A 22460-nucleotide genomic window follows, 5' to 3' on the forward strand; every position below is an offset into this window, starting at 1 on the left:
TCGGTTGCCATAGTTTTGGGGGCCGAGGCCGTTCCGGGAGGCCGGAGAAAGAGCCGGGGGGAGGGGCTTATCTCCGAGCAGCCAGACTGTTTAGTGGTCCGCTTGTGGGGGAATAAACGGCACAGGGAGGGGGGAAGCGGAAAATGAGGATCAGTCTGTAAGTCGCTGGGGAGTTTTTGGTGGAATCATCACACAGTATTGGGTCACATGAAGTACTCATTCGCGAAGAATGAATGGAAACTGGCAAAGCCACCGTCGGCCACTCTAGCGCGATGGGCGAATCTGCTTTTCTTTAGAAACTGCTAAATATTGTGCTATCTGTCCATCTGCGATAGGAGAAAGGCCTCAGGGCCGCCTCACCCCAGGGCCGCCTCACCCCAGGGCCGCCTCACCCCAGGGTCGCCTCACCCCAGGGCCGCCTCACCCCAGGGCCGCCTCACCTCAGGGCTGCTGGATCCAGGCTCTTAGTGCCACTTTATGAGTGCCCATCATTTCCAGGACCAAGGTGTGTTTATGTATGACCAGCCCCCTGTAAAATGCTGTAGTTTTGGCTCTTGGTTATTGTCTCGTCATAATTTATAATTAAAGATACGGTGGTGTTGCAGTCTGCAGCATCCAGCCTTCCTCCAATGCGCAGGTCGAACACCGGACCTGCAACACCGCTCTGCCTTATTACAGTGAGTGTATCGCACTTTCGGTGAGGTGGACAGTGGACAGTTCCCTGATCACAGCCTTTTCTTCCGTTCTGCCGTGTGTGGAATAAAGAGAACCGGCCATTGTGAGGTCCTCTGGGCCGACATCCAGGTTCTGACAAAACCTCGGCCAAACTTGGTGATCTTTTCCTTCAGATAGGCTTAGCACAGCTCACACAGCTGACCGGAGTCTCAGGATTCGCCAGAAAGGGTGTTCTTTTTTTACTCCTTGGGAGGCAGTACCCTGCCCCCCCCCCAGTCCTGGTGACATCATATTCCCACCCTTCCCAGGTGCGTGGGAAATGGGGTCGCACTGGCAATCCCGACACTATTGTCCACTAACCATTCTTCCAGACAGACGTATTGTGATTAGTGGGGGGCAGGGTCTGGGGCCTAGCCAATCATGGTGGGGTAGGGGAGGGGCAAGTTTATCTCCAAGGTGTTCCCTTTCATGTCATTTCTGTAAGATCAGCTCCCTACCTGGTGGGGTCGCCCAGAGGGACAGATGATCTCATCCTTGCTTTGTGTTCTTTTATTCTTTTTTTTTCTTGCTAGACGTTTCAAGCAGGGGTGTAGGAACCAGGAAGGACGTGTACCCCCCAATATTTAATTTGGCTTCATTCGCCCCCTCCCCCCTATAAATAGACCTTTGCATTTATATTATTAAAGTCATGTCCCTCCCAATAACAAACTCTCCCCTACATCACTGGTTTCATGGTCCCTGAAAACACACAGTTCCAGTGGAAAATGGCTCCGTTTGTTACCATCTTGGGATTAATATCAGCACAGCCCCCGGCGTTCACACTGCCACAGTTACTGGGTCACGGTCGCGGCTCTTTTTAAAACACCACATCTGGAGGGATCTGTCCGCCACCGCCAGATATCGCCGGCAACGGGGGCCACGACACTGCCGCTTTGTGTACGTTTATTGTACCAATAATGAGCCAAATTGCTGCCATGTGGCCTCGTTCGTTGGGCCCCCCCACCCCACCACAAGGGCCCCACTGTTCTCACTCCTGCTGGCCTATTAGCTTTGAGGAGGGGTGCGGGAGGGGGGGGTGCATGCAGCACAAATCTCCGCTGATACAGGATATTGTATATCAGGAGCACTCCGCTGACGGGTGGGGGGTCTACCTGCGTTTCAGACAAGCAGACATTGTCCCTCGTATCTCGGCCTGGGCCAAGGGGACGAAGAGGGCTTATGAAGTAGGTCAAGGTTCTGCTTTCAGAGGTGCGGCCGCACTTAGGGGACAGCTCCCACTGAGGTGCCCAGCGTTTCCCGTCACACGGGTGACAGGTATAACCTTAGATCCAGGCTGACGATGCGTAGGAGCAGCAAGCCGTTCCTCGCAGCCTCATGCATCGTAGACCGACTGGCTGGCATGACCATAAGCTTCTCGCCAACCCATGTGTTTATGTTCACGAGCAGCTGCTCAGGATGGCTGACCGGGAAATCGGGTCAGGCCGGTTCCCGTATCCAACACCTGTGTCACCATTACTCGTATAGCCGGAGCCGCTGCGAAGGTCCTCTGGGTTTCACCGGCCACAATGACATTGTCAGCAATGCGGGCAAAGTATGAATGCGCCTCTGCAACACAGTTACTGATTGAAGGCTAGTAATTAAAATAAACATTTAGCCTTTTAACGAGGCCTGTCTTTGCATGGCTGGCTGTTCTTCGTGATGCGTGGTCTCTGTTTAGTCTGGTTAAATTTCCGTCACAGATGAAGCACCATGCAGCGGCACGGAGGACTGGCTGAACTGTAGCCTCCCAATCGCTTGTATAATCCGCGAAGTATTGTTTAGATTCGCATGTGATTCATGAAAAACGATCTCGAATGAACAGATTAAAATGGAGCCCACCATACATTTTCCTGTAATTAATCTATCACAGACCACAGTTTGGCCGGCCCGTATTTAATACTCCTTGGATGATCTATTTTATCGCGTTACTTGCAGAATTTAATTTGCGATGCATGAAATACAGCCGTTGCTCATACTTCACATTCTGACAAATGTGTTTTTTTTTGCGCTTCTGCTGTTGCTAACCCTTGACTGTGGCTCTCTAGCATAGAGGATGGGATGCGATTCCCGGTCTCCCCCTTTGTGGAAACAGACGTGAGGTTTCCCATGTGACATCCGCTGGGGTGTTCTTCTGATTAGGAAAACCGTCTGTCAGCACCGAGTTAGTCAGCCATCTTAAGTTACCACCCCGCTGGCAGCTTGGGAGCTGGTTAGTTATGAGAGCTGATGGCGGGTAACCATATAGCGGTAAGGAGAAACCTTACCCACGCTCACTGTTATTGCTTAGAGCCTGACCTACATAGGACTTCGGAACGTCTGCGTACCTGCCCGTGATCTCCCATACGATTCCTAGGCCTGCCCTGTTCCCTCACACCCTTACCGTCGAGTAGACGCTGGCATTATCTAGAATAAACAGGATTCTGTTCAGCACGACTGATAACATGGTGGTTCCCAGGTCGCAGCGGCGCCGGAGGGTGACCGGCGGCCTCTACAATCCACCTGGTTAATGACTCCTTCTCCTTAAAGATGGAGACTCGGACAGACGCCAAGTGAAAGATTAGGTTCTTGCCCGCAGTGGCTCTTAGTTACTCTGCACTGCGTGAGGGAGATTAAGTTCTCTGTCTTCTGAAAAGCGTGCCACATTCGTGGTGGCTCGGGGCCAGCTGTGACGACTCCAAGATGAATACGCTGATCGCCGTCGGCCGTCGGGTTGGACATCAGCTGCAGTCTTGGGAGCAGTTAGGAGTTGTTGTCAGGTATAAGGGAGCCCTTGAACCAGAACGAGCAGTGGTGTAGGATTCCACCTGAACGGGATCATTTACCTCTTTCACCATAAACGCCGTCATGGTGTTTTAGGAGAACGATCTTGTGCTCAAGCTCTGACAGATTTCACTGCGCTGGTTTCTGTCGCGCCCCCCTGCCTGACTCATCCCGGGAGACTCCAGCGATTAGAGGGGAGAAAGTCAACCGGGGGTCAATTACTGGGACCCCCCTGGTCTTTGTTGTCTGTCTCCGCCCCCTTTCTAATGAAACGGCTGTCTCACTGCTACTTCCTGTGCTGCCCTAGAAGCTGGTGGGGTTGTAATTACTGTGTCTTCCTGCCTCTGTGGCAGACCAAGGTGTCAGACTATTGTGCTGACACCATTTTTACTAAATTCTGTATATTTGTTTGTTTATTTGTTTTTCTGTTTGGTCGTTCATTTTTTTCGTTTGTCTGTTTGGTTGTTCATTTGGCCATTCTTTTTGGTCATTCTTTTTTTGATTTTCCTATCACTTTTCTTGTGGGGAGGGTTGTGGCAACAGCAGCACACCGAGCGGGTTAGCCCGGACGTCTGTTTTCCATGGTCACTTGCTCAAACTTGATTCCTGGGATCCCAAGACGTTCTAAAGGTTGAAGGGTGTGGAGTAATTTCCAACATGCAGATGTTGAAGGTATATGCACTCACGCCCCCTCGTCATGCTGCCATTCGCCGACATCCAAAGCACAACCTCCTGCGGAAGGGACAAGAAGTCCTCGGGTAGCTGGTCCGCAGTGGAAGGAAGCCAGTGATTAAGAAGCTATCGATTCTGGATGACGACGTGTGTGCACTTTCTGAGCCGTTTATAGGTGGCCGTGTCGGCTATTTATTGCACTGCTGCGGAGGCATTGTGTTTCACCACTGTAGGATGCGGTATAATACTCACCAACGTGGAACAGGAATATTTCCTCTAGCCTGCGTTTGAGACCCACCACTGTGTCCTTCTCACTCTTTCTGAAGTAGTATGACACTCATCAAGAATAGAGACTAGAAGGTCAGGACATCTCAGGGTCCCATGAAGTCACCATCTTCTGGAGCAGTTAGTGTTCATATAGCCTCTGACACTGTGCCTGTAATCAGAAGGTCACCGGTTCACCATTGGGCCCTTGAGTAAAACCCTGAACCCCATTTGCTTTGGGGTCCCGATGACCCCGCTTTGGATGAAGGCATCTGCTCAACATGTTAATGCAGTTTCTGGGTCGTGTGGCTCGGGGGGTTTGGATGCAGTGCCGGTGGTCGGAAGGTTGCTGGCTCAAATCTCAGAGTTGGCAGAGTGATGTCATGGTTGGGCCCTGGAGAAAGTCCCTTAACCCCCAATTGCTCCAGGAATTGTCTGACCCTGTCTGACCCTCTCGAAAATGTATGTCGCTTTGGATTAAAGCGTCTGCTAGGTAAATAAAATTTTAAATGAAAAGACTGGCCGATCTTCTTTAGAGGAAAAATGCTTATCTTCGCACGCCTCACTTAATATCCGGTGAGGTGAGTCTGCCTGGACAGAAGCTCCTGCCACACAAAGTAGTAACGTCATGACACATTTCAGCCTGGTGAACAGAAGCTCCGCCCCTCTGTTCAAATCTCTCTCCCCCCGAGGTACAGATTCCTCTCGTGGCGTGCTGACAAACGCGAGCGTCACCCTTAATCCTAGCAGTGGCTGACGTTAAGATCTGGTACAGCGCCTTATCTCGGAGAACGTGGCGTTCGGGGGGCCTGCAGGAACCGCCTCGGTGATGTCAGATGTTCAATGGCACCCTTCTCCGGTGACCCGGGTATCGGCCGGATCGAATACCGCCAGCTGGGGGTTGCATTTCCCATCAGTTAAGTGACTGATTGGAAGCCAGCTGGTCAGACGTGTGGGAGTCAGATGTCAGATAGAGATGGGAGCGGCTTTGATGCCACCCGCGCGCGTTAGAAGTGTTTGATTAGTGGGAGGCAAATAAATCTGATCAGTCGGGTTGCATGTTTGACAGCCAGATGCAATTCGGGTTCTGCGGGCGCTGGGACGAATAATGATTACTGCTCACTCTTTTCACAGTCACTCTCAGTGGAGTGTAATTTCAGATTTAGCTGCTATTCAAGAAGCCATTGTTAACAGATCCAGTTCATTAGTCCCAGCGAAACCAGTTACAACAAACAATGTGCCCTGTGCGTTCTAGATTAGGTACATTATTTGGTGGTGCTTGAATCTGTGGGAGCGTACATGCACACACACACACACGCACGCATGAAAAAAGGCCTTTGTCGTCAGCGTGTGAGGAAACGCAGTGCACGTAGAGTTCATTCATGTTTTGCAACGGGACTATGTTGGGGGATTTCAGTGCGACCTGCTTCCCGTGTTGAGTTTCATCTAGAAGGGGCATGACGCAGATGCCCATTGCCCCGGGCTCTCTTACAGCAGAGCTCCAAACGGCAAACACTCGGCGCTGTGTCCTCGGCCCGGGAGAGAGGTCCGACGGTACCGACGGGGCTCCCTGGCCCGAGAGGCCGGCACACAGACCCCCATTATACCCTCCCGATGCGGGCCGCCTCGAGCCCAGACAGCGAGGCCTACAGAGGAGGCCTGTCAGGGTTATAAATTATTCTGTAGTTTTCATATGGTAATCGCCTCCCTACTTGTTTTTCAAACTGAGTTGTTTTAATGAAAGTGGTCATTCATTGTGTGCTCCTGTATGGAATGTGACAGCTCTTCCTATTTAGGGAGCTTAATTGACCCTCTGCAGAAGGGGACTAAGGGGGGAGGGGTTAGGGCCCAGGAGAACGAAGAACGGTCCTCGTTATGTGGCCCAGCATGCCCCGTTTACGCCACCGCGCCTTTTCGGGAAAGGAGAATCCCGCTCTTTTAAAACGGCAGTAAAATAAACAATGTAGGGTTGCTTGGGGCGCTTAACTTTAAGGCAGGCAAGGTGGGAAGATGCTTATTAACACTTTGTAGAGGTAACGGTTAGCGCTTCTGGTAACCTGAACGTTCGTGACGTACAGATGCGTTCAGGAGTCATTCTGAGGTGTGTGAGGAGGGAGCGTCATCCCATGGGCTTGACCCCCCCCACCCCCAAGCAATCTATACACCCCAGCGTCACCTTAAAGGACCACAGTCCATGTCTTACTGGAGTCCACGGCAGAAGGTGGGCGGTCATGCCACATGGGAATGACGCTTTGCCCTCCAGGACGGATCCGATTACGCTCCGTGCGTCAGGTGTGTGGATCCACCCGCATCACGTCCCATTGTTTCCACATGAGTGTTTCCACGGCGACTGCCCAGTCCTGCCTGGGTCAGGGGTATTATTGCTGGTATCTGAGCCCGCTGTTCAGGGTAGCATGTAGCTTTTGGGGCACCATGAACGGCGTGTGCTTTAAAGAGGACCATTAACAGCTCCTGAAACTCCTGGAGGTAACCAAGGTAATCCTCAGAGGAGGAGCTGAGGCGGAGCCCCATAAAGACTTATAGAGCCGGGTGACCTTTCTGTGCAAACGGGAAGGGGGCAGGGGGCGCATTTCGGGCACCGGCCGCCTCGCCCACGCCACATCGGGTTCCTGTCACCTCTCGGCGTGCGAAGGTGTGCCCGTGCATCGATTCCCCGCACATCTGACAGCTCCACTCGCTCTTTCGATGACTCTGCCGGCATCTTTCCAGACTCGCTCACGTTACACAGGGAGGCAGGCTATTTGCTTAAGAAGCTCTCGTGTTTGTCATATAACTTACAATCCCTCCCCTCAGGCTTCGCTTTTCCTTCCCTTAACACTGTAACTCAGTTTGGTTTTTATATAGCGCCTTTCTGTTGGCACAGTGACCCAAGGTGATCTCTGTGTTGATCTTCATGCTGGTGGGGCTTTCATGTTCATGCAGGACTGCAGCAATGGCTTCCGCACCACCATTTACTTCTCTGACTAGTAGTTGCCCCGGCAGACTGTAACGATGCATGATAAACGGAGAGTGCCGGATTGCGTGACACGTCGGATCTGGCCAAGAATCTGGGCCCTAATGGACCGGCGGGGACACGGTGCCTCGAATCGTCTGAAAGGCAGACGGGGCATCAACAAACACGCTGAAACGGCACATTTAGCACCACGGGAATGACATCAGGTGCAGATGGACCATGAAGGCATCACACGGGCCGCCGAAGTTCCCCGTGACAGCAGAGAGCGTTCACGCTCGCTGGTCTGCGTCCGGTGCCGGCCTTTTCACTGAGGACACGTCTCCCTCACACTCCAGTGCCCCGCAAAGCTTCTCTTTGGCTCCACTCAAAGGGCCAGCTTAGCAACAGTGCCGCGCGGAACAAGCGGGCTCCGCTCTCGCGGCCGGCTCCCCTCCTCATTCCTGGCAACGCAGAACCCAAAGGGGGGGGGGAGGAGGGGCGCAGGAGAGAGGAGAACAGAACACACCCGCTGTGCGTTTGTATCCGTGCTGCTCGTCAGTGCTCGACGTTCAGATGGACAGAACGGCGATATTTGGAACCGCCGATGAATGTATACAGAGCTGGAACAAAGCTAGCATGGCATCTCCTCTCCTGTAGAGGTGTATTATGGGTAAGGGAGCTCAGGACAGCCCCTGAAATCCCTGCCTGCGGACGAGAGGATGTGGGGGCCCAGTCCTGGGAAGCGCCCCCCAGCCCAGACTGTCAGCTTTAGCCTGATTAATTACAGCCCCGTCCCGTCCCGGCTGTTGGGGCCTACAGAGGCATCAACACTGCCCCCCCACCCCATTTTGCTAAATTGAATGTGCAGATGAGGAACCTGGAGGATGATTCGCAGTCCCAAACAGGGGCGGGGGCCCACTGAGGTCTGCCAGGTGGGAATCGATCCACCCCTCGGGGGGATTCCAGGGTGGGGGTGGTCCTCATTGACAGTTATGGGTCTCAGGGTGTCGCTGTTTAATATTCGGGGGGCAGAGAGACCAGCTCCCGTTAACATATAAACACGGGTTTAACGTTGTTAAGTCGCTGTAGCTTTAAGGAGCCGCCAAGCTAATGAAGAGTAATAATAACAGAGTGGCTGGGGGGGGGGGGGGGGAGCGGGGTGTGTGTGGGGGGGGTAATGGGCTGGTCAGCAGCGGAGTCCCAGGTGCAGCCAGCTGCCTGCACACCTCTATTTCAGCTGCTAAAGCGGCTGTGTGAGGCAGCGGCGCGGAACAGGCGAAGTGACAGCAGTATTAATCATGCAGTCGTTTTGGATGCGCTGACTGTGCGCTGGCTTGCGCCGCAAGAAGGTGGGTGGGGCTGCGGGCGGGGCGGGGCGGGGCGGGGTGCCACCGATCGGCCCTCAAGCTCAGGACGTGTGGCCGGCGCCGGATCGGTCCGTTTGGGTCTGCGGTAACAGCAGGCGAAACATCAGCCTGCTCGGTAAAATGTTATCATATCTTTAAAAGGTTTAATATTCGGTGTCACTTGCAGCTGATGAAGGCCACTTCAGGAAACCGACGCCTCCATGCTGGTTTTGACACGCTGATGTCCGTTTTCTGAGCCGGACTGCGTCGCGGCAGGCCGGCTGACCCCTTGGATCGGGACACGTGCCTGTAACTAAACCTCGCTGTAAGGTGATCTGAGGTGGGCGGCCCGCTGGCTGCAGCTGGGGGCGCTCATGTGCTCGCCGTGGTTTGCTCCATGTTGTTCCTCGCGCTGGACGGCATTGATGGATGGAAGCACAGGGCCGGGCAGAGCGGCCCTGCTGGTTAACCCACCGACGAGACGCTCTGTTGGACAGGCATGTACCAGGTGATTGAGAAGCTCATTCAGTCATGTGCCATCCCCCTCTCTCATCGCCACGGCAATGGACGCTAACACGGCTCGCCGGGTGTCCTCTGTCTGTGTTTGGGGGGTGGGGGGGCTATTTACACAAGCGGACACCCTGCGGGGACCCAGCTAATTGGTCACACGGACTGGGCCCCATCTGATTAATCCAGCCCCCACAAAGGCACGGGCTGGTGTCACATGGTGTGGGACACAGAAGGATGGGGGTGGGGATAGGGTAAGGTTTGCCGAACAAAGCCCTGCAGGCGTTGGTGGATGTGGGGGGGGGGGGAAGGCTCAGTGGAGCTGATTCTGTGTCTGGGCTCAGCCTGTTATCTGCAGCCCCCCATTGCCACCCGTGGGTGGGGGCATTGGTGCCCCGCCTTGTTTCCCACATGGCTCCAGGGGCCTCATTCCAAATTACCTTCTATTTTGGCAGTAAGGAACCAAGAGTACAGACCCCAGCTGTGTCACAGACGTGGCGGACAGAGCAGCCTTTGACAAGCCGGCGGACGCAGTATCAGTGTTTCTCCTCTGGCTGTTTTAGCCACGCGTTAGCCTAGCCTGTCGCTGCGCCGGGCTTCTCCACGCCTTCCTCGCACAGACGGCATCGATCTCGCGCTCAGTGAGTGCCGTGCGCCGGCCGGCTCGATGTTTGCGCATAATTAACACCTGATGCAGCTGAGCTCGCTCAAAGGGGTCATTTCGCTAATGGGCTAATTGCCCTCATTGGCTTCTTGCACTCAAATTAAGCTCATTGTACCTGCCTGTTACCCATTCCAGGACTGAAGTTTATGCATCATCTTAAACATCTGTGAGTGGCGGCGAAAGCAGAACTCCACGTGCGGATCGTTGGATCCGCGACAGTGATTGAGGCTCGCAGGCTGAAGTTTGACAGCCTGTGAATATCGTGTGCCGGAGGTTACGTGTGGTTCCAAACCTGAAGCACGTACAAGCAATTCTCTGGCTGATCGATCTGTGGACAGCACCGGCTGGTAGATAAATTACATTTAATAGAGGAAAATGGCTGCAGATTTATTTGATTAGAATCCAGCGGAAATCAGAGCATGAGGGGTTCGTGTGAGTGAAAATACGAACAAGTATTAGTGTTACAAGGCAAACGGTGCACAGCAAAATAACGATAGACCCATTTTAAAAACGTAACGGGTGTTCTTTACAGTAATAGCTGTCCTGACGGCTAAATCTGTTCAGCCAAAACCTGACAGAAAACCAAGAGTAAATTTGAGATGATTAGTGTTTAAGCAGTAAAGATCCTGGCCTGTCACCACTTTTCACTCTCACTTGAAAAGGTTGTTAATATTCAAAGGGCGTAATTGCTAAGGTGGGGGGGGGGGGGGGGGGGCTTCCGCCAAGTCGGCCCGCGCCGGCGGCGTACGGAGTGCACCTGTGTGAGCGCGGGGATCTTGCTTGGCTTCGTCGGCCAAGAGCTCCGCGGGCTTCTCAGGTGGTTAGCCTGCGCTGGGGCTCCCGCCCCATTAAACTGTCATTAAAAGAAATTTACTGCCTTGAGTTGCTGCGCATCCACAGTTCCTTGTATTCTGGAGTCTTTCTCTAATGTGAATGAAGACTTTTAGCCTCATAATGAAATGGAACCTGTTTGTTAAGAGGGAGATGCTGTCGAGAATGAGAACAGGCATCGTCGACTCGTCATGCGGCACAACGTATCAAATTGACTGTGTCTGTTTTTGTCTTTTTGTCACAGAAAAGAAGAAAATAATGCTGGGTTTCTCCTGGAGGAGTCTTGCTTCAAACTGTTCCAAGCTGTAAGGTACAGCAGTTTTTTTCTCCTCTGTGTCTGTGCTGTTCATAGGCCGTTAAATAACTCAACGGAAACAGTTTATAGATTTTTTGTGATGCAGGACATCTATGGAGGGAATTCGCTGGTCTCCAGGAAGGCCTCTTCCCCATGTGACTTGCTTGGAAGAGCGTGGGAGCAGTGGGCAGTTGCTGTTAAGCATGGGTTCGGTGTGGGATCGGCGCTTAATGTGGGCAGGATCTGGCTTCGCCATGGAGACGTGTGGCACCTTCCGGAAAGGCCCACTGGATTGGTTCTGAGCCCTGTAGCCAGCCTATTCGGAAAGTGGGATTATCTGGAATTTTGTGCAGCATGTATTAAGCTCAAGTGAAAGTGCTAAGTGAGACATTACCCCAGGGGGCTCCTTCGTGAGGCCAATCCCCGAACCGCCCCCCCCAGCCCCCAAATTTACTGGCAGGTCCACTTTGAGGGGGCTGCCAAATTGGCCCCGGGGAGCCTCCAGATCCGAGGAACAACAAGGGCCAGCAGCTGCTCAGAGGGCTGAGCACTAGACCCCTTAAATCACAGCAGAGACACTGCTGTTGTACCCAAGTAAGGTTCATGCAGTAAAGCAGTCGGTCGTATCGAGGGACCAAATCAAATCAAGTTGAATCAAATTTTATTTGTCATACAGTCATACTCAGTACAGCATGCACTGAAATGCTTGGTAGCCCAACTCCTAGACTGTGTTTTAACAGGAAAGTACAAAGAAGATAAGAGATCAATAAACATGAAACACAGACAATAAGCATAAGAATCACGAGAATCATAATCATACAAGCTGTACTGTATCACTCAAAGGAGCCACCATTAAGCAAGAGCAGAAAAAGAGGTGCGATAGATCAATGGGAAGACAGGAAATGAACAGTCAGTGTCCGGGGGGTGGTAGTGAGATATTATCCCAAAGTCACAGCGACGCGCGGACGTGGGAGTACACAAACACTCACACACGGCCGGCTGGACCGTGACGCATCAGAGGCGTCGCTCTCTGCCACGGAGAAACCAGGGAGAAGCGATAGGTGTCTGTAGGTATTAATGTCCGGCTGACAGAAAGAGCAGATTCCCCGGGGCCCCATTGGTGGGAGGGGCCCCATTGGTGGGAGGCACCCCCCCCCCCCCCCCCCCCGGGCCAGTCCTTCATTACTGTGGGCTTGGTAATGAGTTTTAATGAAAGGCAGGTCCGCTGCTGGTGTTTCCTTACAGTCTGGACCCGGTTCTGTAGATTTCAGTGAGCTTGAGCCAGACTTGCATTCATCTCATTATACAAACTCTAACCCACATCACCTTCTGATTTTTTTTTAAATAGTTAATCTGCTTCTGAGGACAAAGCCTTCTTTTGCCAAGAGGCCCCTTTCCTCAGATGGCCCCCCACCAAGCTTCCCATCGTTCCCAGCACTCCCAGTGGCTGTTTTTTTTTTTTTTTTTGATTGCCCACTGCGCAGGGTAACAGTTAATGATGCATTTCATGGACTCTTCCATTAAAGGTGCTTCGCTTCCCTGCTTTTTGCTCAAATTATAGAGTCTGTTTTCTTTTTTTTTCCTGCCTCGCAGCTGCGAGCTTTCATTTCTAACTGTAGGATATGTGCAATTCCTCACGTCACCACAGGTGGCGCATCCCTCTTTGGGTTTTCTGCCCGGTTCACGTGGAAAAAAGCGAGAGTGAGTCCTTTCGTTCCGTCACCATTCCCGGGCCAAGAGGGACCACTTGGAAAATGTTAATGAATTCAACCCGTTGAGGGGGCGGTCTGATCGCTGGGCATCAAATACAGTGTCGCTTTGATTCTCACCACCTGCTGGAGGAGACCACGTCCCCATCCGGTTACGATGATATCTCGGCGCTCATGGAGTTACATGGCTGCAAACTCACCCCTGCCGAGGATTTACCGGTAACGCTGGTGGCTAGCAGTACGCTACCTTGCATGCTAATGCAGCGTCGCTCCACACTCAAGGAGCTGCCCAGAATGAGCGACCCTCGCAGTCGTCTGTCAGGCCTGTCCACCGCTAACCCCCCCCCGCTTAATTAAACCGGGGTTGGGGGAAGCATTTCTGCAGCAGGCCGGCCTCCACGCTGCAAAAACAGGCCGCCTCCGGCTACGAGATTTCAAGCTCGGATACGTGTGCTGAAATACGCCCGGGCGGATGCAGAAGGCATGGGGGTGCGATGGAAGCTTCTCAGGTGTGTGCCAGAACACAGCGAACGCGTTCCTGCCTGTTAGCCAGCACCGCTAATCACACATCTGCGTGATCGCCCCGTGTCCCATTTCATCTGATGGAGGATCCGGCACGTAGCCGTACGAATCTGAGCACCCTGATCAACACCCGCCCCCCCGCCCTCCCCCGCCTGTTAGCCGTGTCCCAGTACGCTGCCTGTCTGGGCAGGAATCTCCAGTTTTGGATGAAGAAGTGTTTAGTTCAAGGGCGAAGGGGCCGTCGGCTCTCTAAAAGCAATACGGGCACCTTCACTGTTGATTTTGGCGCAACTGTCTCAAGCCTGCTTGCTGGATGCCGGCGTTGCCCTTCGATTGGGCATGACAGCGAGGGCATGCTGTTTCTGTCGGGGGGGGGGGTTATCCTGATAACTACAAAAAAATTGATTCTAAAAAAACGGTCTGTTGGCTAGCTAAGGCTGGCCCACTTGTGGACAGCAGTTAATGCTCCTGCGCTCCAGTCATTAGCTGAGTGGATATTTGAGCCTAATCAGTCCTGAAAAGATAGTGCTACAGTCTGCCGTTCCATTGGGTTAATTTACATTATTTAGCTCCCTGTGTGGGTTTAAACTGTGTGACGTGTCCTAAACTCAGAGCGGGGAGATGGAGGGCGCTCCCCTGGATAAAACAGCCAGGCGAGGATCTCTCCGCGGGGTCTCTGGGTTTCTGCGGACAGGCTCAGCTCGGTTTGTTTGTCTCCGCACCCAGCTGCACGGTCCCGAATTCAGTCGCCAATTATAGATTACGAAGACAAATGGAATTTAGATGAATTTTTAATGAAAGTCTACAAGTGGACATGGTTCCTTTGGGGATGAGATGGTGAGTTAGTTTTATTTTTTGGTGAGGAAAGCAATTTATTCAGGAGATAGGATTCATATTAGGGTTAGTTTCTCTCATGGGCTGGAGATGCCTACTGGCCTTCTGCTACTTATCTGCTCATATCGCTGGTCTGATAAAAAGGCATTTTGGTGTTGCTGTGCAGTAGAGAGGTATCAAAATAACATATAAACCTGCTACATTTGTCATCATTGTCCTAAGAATCGCATCTGTGTATTTGTTTGTGTTATTACAATGCTATAAAAATATTACAGCACGGCGTGTCCTTGGTGGGGAGTGTGTAGACGTCTAAATGGCATTTTATATTAATTCCAATTTGTGATTGCCATCGACCTCTCCACATCTGTGAGGCGTTCGCTTTGTTGCCATGAATTAGCCGAAAATTACTGAATGAATAATTCAGCGACTTCTCGAGAAGAGCGCTCTGATGGAGGGGAGGAAGAATAGAAGGTTTCTTTTCTCTATCCCCTGAAAGAGTTTAAGCCTTGGAGTAAACAATTCTGAAACATGTTTACGGTTTCCATCAAGGCTACTTTTCAAGTGTCTCGCACTGCGCTTGGAAACATCAAGGCTTCACTACACGTAGGTGTACTGTATTAAAGGCTTATGCTCCACTTCTGCCTGATATTTACTTTCTGGCAAGGATTTGCTGAAAGAAATCATAATCCAAGCATTAGACAAACATCAGAGAGCAGAGTGTGACGGGCAGCAAGGAGCTACAGGTGAAGTGTGCGGGGCACCTTTCTGCTGGAGATCCTCACATCTGTACACCTTTCTGCTGGAGATCCTCACATCTGTACACCTTTCTGCTGGAGATCATCACACCTGTCCCTCTTTCTGCTGGAGATTATGACATTTATCGGTATTTCCTGGAGAATATTACTTCTCACCTATATCCTGCTGGATGTTACTGCCCATCCTTCTTTCTGCTGGAGATCATCACGCCCGTCCCTCTTCCTGCTGGAGATCATCACGCCTGTCCCCTGTGTCTGTCCCCTAAAGATCATTACATCTGTTTCTCTTTATGGTGACCTTCTTTCTGTAGATTCTCAACCAATACACTCGCCCCGCCCAAGCTGAATTCCCACAGAATCATCTCAATATCCCGTCTTCCCCTTTATAGTTCAGAATCTAAATTTACCGATATGCCTTTGGGGGAGTGTTGTTGAAAAGAGGAAGTAGAGGAGGTGGGATGGACACCACAAAGGCCACAGGAAGTACAGTTATATAGGTCTCAGCAAGTGAAGGAAACCTGACAGGCCCTCTATAATTAGTTTAGCGTACTTTTCCCAAGCAGTTCACATTTTTTTTTGTAAGTTATCCCAGTCTTTCAAACATCAAACCTCAAAAGAGTCAAAACAGTCGTATTAGTCGGGATGACTGACATTTCGAAGAATAAAGCGATGTCTTTATTTCTTCCACCTGAGGGGCAGGATGGACTTAATGCCAGGAATGGGAAAATGTCTCGATGCTGGTACACTACAGGGAGATAACGACAAGCTCAAAGCAGCTTTAATCCAGAGGCATCCAGAGGTAAACAGCCTCATGTCAGTCATTCTCGCCGCTCAGACCTGCATCTGGAGTCTTAGGAGTTTTAGGTCGCTTCGCCACATGTTGGCGAATTTAGACTTTCCTCTCGATGGCTTTCAGACGGCTCCCTGACGCCAGCGCATGTCTTCGTCATGCTGAGCCCGTGTTTCCACGCGTACTGCCCGTGATCTATAGCCCTGGCAGCCGAGTTAATGAAACTTTTCCATTAGAAGGATTGCATGACACAGCTAATATGAGGAGCTGGTAATCAAAGATCTCCGCTGATACAACGTGGAAAATTAGTTATTGAGCATCCGTCCTCCCCTCAATGAGTATGTGCCCCCCCCCCCCCAGCAGTGCAAGAAATTAGCACAGACCCCTGGGATTGCCGTCTCTTTAATTGAGACGTGCCGTATGCAGCCTAGAGATGATGCAAAGGGTCTAAAATAGTTCACCAGCTCCTCCCAGTCAGTATTATTTACTTAATACCTCAATACAATCAGCACAGAGGGCTCTGTCTCTCTGACCACTCATGAGTATTATAGGTAAAATAATTTTGACATGATAATTAGGTATTCTATTGGTGGGGTGAGAGTGATTATAGCTTAATTACTATGTAAATTTGCAAATGAGACTAAGTGTTAATCTGGTTGCTTATCTAAAGTATGTACACAACTCTCCAAATGCCCAAAGCACGTTATTGGATGTCCTGGTTTAAATTATGAAGAACCACTCATCTAAAACTGTTACTTTGATCCCTACTGCATGAGAAACGTTGAAAGCCCTATCTTATCTGCCCTTTGTTTGGCAGGACAATGTCAGGGTAGAAAAAAAAAATAGTGAGGAAAAACGAAAGGCGAGGTCTCCTTGGGGTGGAATCTGTCCGAGTCTGTGCACACAAACGCACCCTTGGTTGTCCCTCCGTTAAAGTTAGACAGCCATGATTCACATTCTGTGGATCAGGTGCCTCTGGTCCTGGTGTCTGATTGGGTCTCAGCGAGCACCCTTTGTCCCAATCAGCACTTTCGGGCTGTTTTTAGAACCTGCGCTGTGCTGTGTACTCTTATCGCAGCCTGGAAAGTGTAGTGCCCTTACGGTGAGGGGGAGCGGTCGAGCAATGGAGGGAGATAGGGAAAATGGGAGAGAGAGAGAGGAAGAGGGGGGGAAGGGAAGAGGGGGTGAGAGAGACAGAGAGGGAGAGAGAGGGGGAGTAAGAGACAGGCAGCCAGGAAAAGTATACATGTCACACAGAAAGATTTAGAGCTAGAGAGAGTGGAAGAGAGACACAGATGGGAAGCTGGACAAGTGCTAGAGGTAGAAAAGGTGGAAAAATGATGGAAATATAGGGAGAGACAGAAAGTAGAAGAGAGACAGAAGGAAGGAGAGAGACAGAGAGTGGACGAGATAGAAAAATTGATAAGTAACAATGGAGGAGAGACAGACAAAAGAAGACAGCTGAGATGTGCCCTTTGTAACCTGCATGATACCACTGGTGCTAGCAAGACGCATGCTGATTGGCTGACAGACGTGACTCAGGGCCACTGCAAGACAGCTTCCTGTCAAGATCACGGGCACCACGCAGGTGATGGAGGACTTACACTGCCAATCCTGCGTCACGCCCTCACCCCGCTGTGAGCGGCTTAGTGCGACCTTAAAGGAGCTGGTACAGGATTTACGGACCTCGGTTACCTTTTCATTCGCCACCTAACAGTTTCTGTCGTTTTACGCAGACACGTCCACAGTGACCACTGCGGACTCAGTCAAAGGCTGTGGCCCCTTAATGCTGGAGTTTAACGACCTGTTTAAGGTCTGTCTTCGTGACGTCCTGTCTAAACGCTACATCCCGAGCACAGCCAATCACAAGGCGCCCCACGGTATTAAGGGTGTCACTTCCTGTTTCCCGTGCGCGGCTCTTTAGCAGATTAGCATCCTGCTCACCGAGGCCGGATTGTCCCTGACCCGCCTGGCACATCAAGCATCAGCTGTAGGTGTAGCCTGCTGATCAGTGGGGTGGAAAATCAGCCAACAGTTCTGGCGCCGCCCCAGAAAAATGGCTCCGAGCGACTTTGCTCCTGTTGTTTTGATCTCATACCGTAACCGTATGTTAGTTATCTTCCTAATAGCTTTTCTCCAAAGTGACTTCTTCGAGTGATTTTGAGGAGTCTCGCCGTTGCTGCCTTCCCAGATTATTGCGAAAGGTTGAAGTCTATCATCACACCCGAATTTACACCGCAGCAGCAATTATTTAATCGGTGTTAATGCGGCATACGGCTGTAAAACGCACCACCACCCGAGTCAGTCAGCGTGTCTGTAAACAGACATCTCCTCTTGGGTGTGATAAGCTAATGCAAGATAGCAAGTTCTATGTGCAGAATGGATCTCTCTGGAGTCCAATAATGTCCAAAGTCCAGATCATCAGCCAGCAATGTAGCCTCTGTGGTCCTGCTTTTTTTTTTTTCTTTTTCAGATCCGAATGTCAAAATGTGAGATGTTATATCTCTCCTTCCCAGTTTTAAATGTCTATGTTATCGATGAAACTAATAGACTCTATGCGTCTTTGGTCATAGCTTCTGTTAAAGGAGGCAGGTGACTCATTTAAGGAAGTCTTTGTGTTTGCCTGTTTTTTTTTTTTTTACTTGTGTGGTGAAGATGGATATCTGCAAAGGCTCTGTCACCAAGAACCTAATTCTCACACTGCCGCTTCGGTGGCGAAAAGCTGCATAATTAAACTCTTCCACTTGTAAGGAATGCGTGTCTTTGTCAGTGCATACAGGGGTGGGGCCATAGGGGCACTGTCCCCAGATGAGAGCTGATTGGCCCCCAGAGTGTAGCCTCCCCTGTCACTCAGTGATGCAAAACATATCATTGGCTAATCCTCCTGCACATAGTAGTAGCTGGAAGGCGCTTTTCCTAGCCTGTCGCTGTGCGACGAGGCTCCCGTCTCTCCTGAAGGTGCCTCTGAAACTGGCCGCCTCACAAACAGAGGTGAGGTCAGATTTTGGACGGCCCTCTCTTCTCAGGAGGCCCCCAGGCTCCTCGAGGCCCTTTTGACTGATGAAAACGCGGCCTGCCCGTGGGAGAGCAGCCCTACCTTTGTCTCCCGCTAATCCACCAACACGGGCAGATTTGTCATAAGACTCAAGCTCCTACCGCTTTTCAAATTGCAGACGCATAATTTACTCTTCCACTGCGCGATTCCAACGCCGTGCATAGAATTTGACGTGAAAACTATGCAGGGCACGCATTTAGCTTCTTTGTTTTCATGTTGATTTACCTTTCCCATCTGAGGCTGACAAGGTAGAGGCCTGTTTCACGCTGACTCTCTGGCTGACATTGTCTGTTTTTTTTTTTTCCTTTTGTTTGGTCTTGTTGGCTGCGGAGACCCAGCTGGGTTTCGGAAATGAGGCGTCACCGTGTTCGTGGTCAGGGGTCCCCTCAAAGCCCGTCCCCTGGTGGACTCAACCCAGGGTAGTGAGGTAACAGTGCGTTAGCCTCTCACTCCTCCCCGTTCTCTGACCACACGACGTGCCAGAGAGATCTCCACGGACAGCTTATGAACTGGGAAATGCTAATGGCACGCGCGGTTATGCGGGATGTAATTGGAATGGTTCCATCTAAATTAATTAAATGGCTCCTTTTCTCTAGTAGCCGGAGTGAATCACGGAACGTCGACATGCCAGACGGCAAACACGTCAGGAACCGCGCCCAATCGATACGCTCGCCATAATGGATGATGCTGAGGGTACTCAGAAACGGCGGTCCGATTAGTCTCCGTTAAACATCCAGCATTTCGCCCCCTATCTTGTGCCCCAGACCAGTGGGAGGGCCTCTTCCTACTCTCAGGTTCTCTCGGTTGATTGACAGGAGAGCAGACGATTCACACAGCCCAAGTCTGTGACCCCATTCTTCAAGGGGTTGTGGCTATTTACATAAACACCATCTGGCCTCGGCTAACTCATCTCCACACCAAATCGCGAAGCCGATCGCCGACGTTCCAGAGGCCTGCAGGACGGGGTGAGAGGAGCTCACAGCTATCTCCCATTGTTCCGTGTTTGTCTCGCTCTTGTTTACTTTGGCGGCGATCTTATCGGGTACACCCTCTCTGCTTTCCGTTTATATTTCTGGCTCCTTGCATAGGAAGTGTGTCACAAAGGACAGGTTGGATTCCAGTTGGTAGACAAATAAAAAAAGAAAAAAACCCATTCGCATCGTGGATGCTGAGATCAGACGGGGAGGGTGGTCACACACAAAGAAACAGCCCTCGAAAAGAAGACTAACTCTTTTATGTTAGTTAAAATCTAGCCAGTAACAGCCAGAGCAGTTAAACCAGATTTTATTGTGAGTTTGAGCTAAATGTGGTCACATTTGTAAAGGAGGGATTAACATTATCAGGATTTATTCAGATAGGAAACCCTTTATAGGGACCATTTTTCTGCTTGACCCCGGCTGGAAGGAACACACTCACAATGTGACACAGCCCATGCAGTGAGCAGTGATTTACGGGGGCGTTGGGGGGGAGGGGACTTTTTTGTGGGTCTGTTTCTTGTTGCGTGGGTGTCCTCGAATTTAGTCGACCGGGCATCTGCATGACCTTATTCCATCACCGCCTTCCACCACTCTAGCTACTGTCCCCGAGTCGCCCTGGCTGACCCTAAAGCCAATGTCAGCGCCCCTGGGACACCATGGTGGGGGGGGCGCTGGCTGTTTATGTGCCCCAATACCCAGCCAGCTGCACTTTGACGCCGTCCACTTTCACGTTGGTCCTTTTCCTTGTATCATTCTGGTTGTAATTTAACCAGTTTTTTAATGGTGTTGACGCAGTACCGCAGATGACAATGTGGACAGTGCCGAGCAACTTGTTACCCCCCCGCTAGTCGGTAACGGCCCTCCGGTCTGGCCCAGTAATCAGAGGTATCCACGGGCCTGTCGCTAAGAACCTCTCCTTCGACGTTTGGCCTGGGACACGAGCCAAAATGAAGGGTGACTAATTCACCTTTCATTCTTTTATAAACATGCCTGTTACTCTTCCATTTAAGCTCATTAAACTCAGACTCTGCGGTCCCTATCGCAGCGCGTCCGTACTCTGCCGCCGGTCATATTTCAGCGAGTTACCAAAGGAACCCGCCACTTCTGGAGTTATGTTACTCTTAATTAGCATTGACTGTTCATATCGTTAAACTATTTATCTTTTTTTTTCCAACAACAACAAACATGCTGCAGCGCTGTCTGTTATTAACACGACACAGGCACTGCGCAGGGCAGCCCGATTTGAGGACCACACTAGTGAAACACGAGTGGCCAGGTTCTCTCATGGGTGCCGTGTGCCGTAGGTGGGGTGCAAAGCGAGTTCATTTAAGCTTTAGGATAGCGTGTGGGGAAAGTTTCCCGCTTGGGAAGCTGTGCGAGTCTTTAGCGTGTCTCGGGGAGAACGGCTGCGAAAACATTTAAATGAGTGTGAGACGAGGAGACGGTCCCTTTGGTGGGGGTGTGTAGCACGTCAGTACCATAGCGGTGCTGCTGTTGACATGTGACGCTAGCTGGACTCACAGGAGAGCCGTGCAGCCTTAAGATACCCCCCCCCCGGCCGCCGCTCTGAACGCAAGAAGAAGCATTACCTGCAAAGGCCATAAGCAGGCTGTCGTCTGTGTCCCCCTAAGTGCACCCGGCCCCCATTTGCATAATTTGATTAGTATTTAATGGCGGGTGGAGATTAAACACTCGCATCTCCCTCTGATGCGTCCTCCATCGTTATGCTTCTCTGGAGGCGGGTATCTTCCTTACCCAGTTAGGCAGTGAGCTGCACCTCCAAACCTCATCACGTGATTTCTGATTGGCCGGAGCCGACGCTGTGCCTTCTGAGTGGCTAAGATCGCAGCCTCTGGGCATTTTGAAATTCCCCCTGTTTTTCAATCAGATTTCACCATCTGGGAGCCTGTGTCCAGAAGCTTTAACGCTGTGGCTAAGAGAGTAATCATATCGCATGTAGGCCCTTCGCCCCTGCTGCTGCGACGGTGCAGCATAAACGGCCGGATCCTGCACTCTGATCCCAACCTTCACTCTCAGCTGTACATGTATGTGTCTCGTGGGAGAGGAAGATTGGCTACACCATGACTACAATGGCATTCCATTCCATTCCAAAATGTCATTATTCTGAAGCATCTGCTTTTAAGTCACCTCCCAGTTTTGGTGGCCTGTCCCAGCCTGATGCCCAGTGACCATGACCTGTCACATTTCTGTCCATTTCTGATCTTTGGATCCAGGGCTGTGTGCGACTCTAGTTAGGGCTCAGTGTTTGTAATCAGAAGGTCAGCAGGTCAAATCCCCTAATTGGCAGAGTGATTTCCCCATTGGGCCCTTCAGCAAAGCCCTTAATCTCCCCTTGCTGACAGAACTGGCTCACTACGCTTTTCAATCGCATGTCCACTGGAGAGGAGCGCATGCCGTTTTCCCCACCACGCCCAGTCACATTTTACCAGGGTTTCTGGCCATTTCCAGTCTGTACTGTGTACGCCAACAGTAAGAAGCGGAGAGCGAACGCGTCCCTGTACTCTCTGTGTTATCCTGGCGCGGTTATTGCCACTCTCTGTTTTTACACGTGGCCACAAATTTCCGACAACTTCAAGAACAAAACGGAGAGCCGGAAAGCTCCCGCCCAGCGGCGAGCGGGGCAGCGTGAACGACGCGGGAGGAGGAACGGCGGCGGGCGGGGCTAGACTCTCAGAGAGCGGCCCCCCTTTTCACGCCGCTCATTAAAGCGTTCTGGAGCGGGGTGCCATGAATGACGCAGGGTGGGGGAACGGCGGCGAAGGCCGAATCCTGGCGTTTTTATTCACTCGCT

At 51.4% G+C, this 22460-nt stretch overlaps 1 protein-coding gene across 2 annotated transcripts in view; it reads left to right on the forward strand.

The window, feature by feature from the left end:
- Positions 1-22460, forward strand: part of sema6a (sema domain, transmembrane domain (TM), and cytoplasmic domain, (semaphorin) 6A) — a 70457-nt gene that overhangs the window by 8724 nt on the left and 39273 nt on the right. For both annotated transcript variants that reach the window (XM_023836633.2, XM_023836632.2), the window contains exon 2: positions 10956-11021. The gene's annotated coding sequence lies outside the window, so the exon portion shown is untranslated. The remainder of the gene's footprint in view (positions 1-10955; positions 11022-22460) is intronic.

Source organism: Paramormyrops kingsleyae, chromosome 2 (genome assembly GCF_048594095.1).
Source record: "Paramormyrops kingsleyae isolate MSU_618 chromosome 2, PKINGS_0.4, whole genome shotgun sequence".
NCBI lineage: Eukaryota > Metazoa > Chordata > Actinopteri > Osteoglossiformes > Mormyridae > Paramormyrops > Paramormyrops kingsleyae.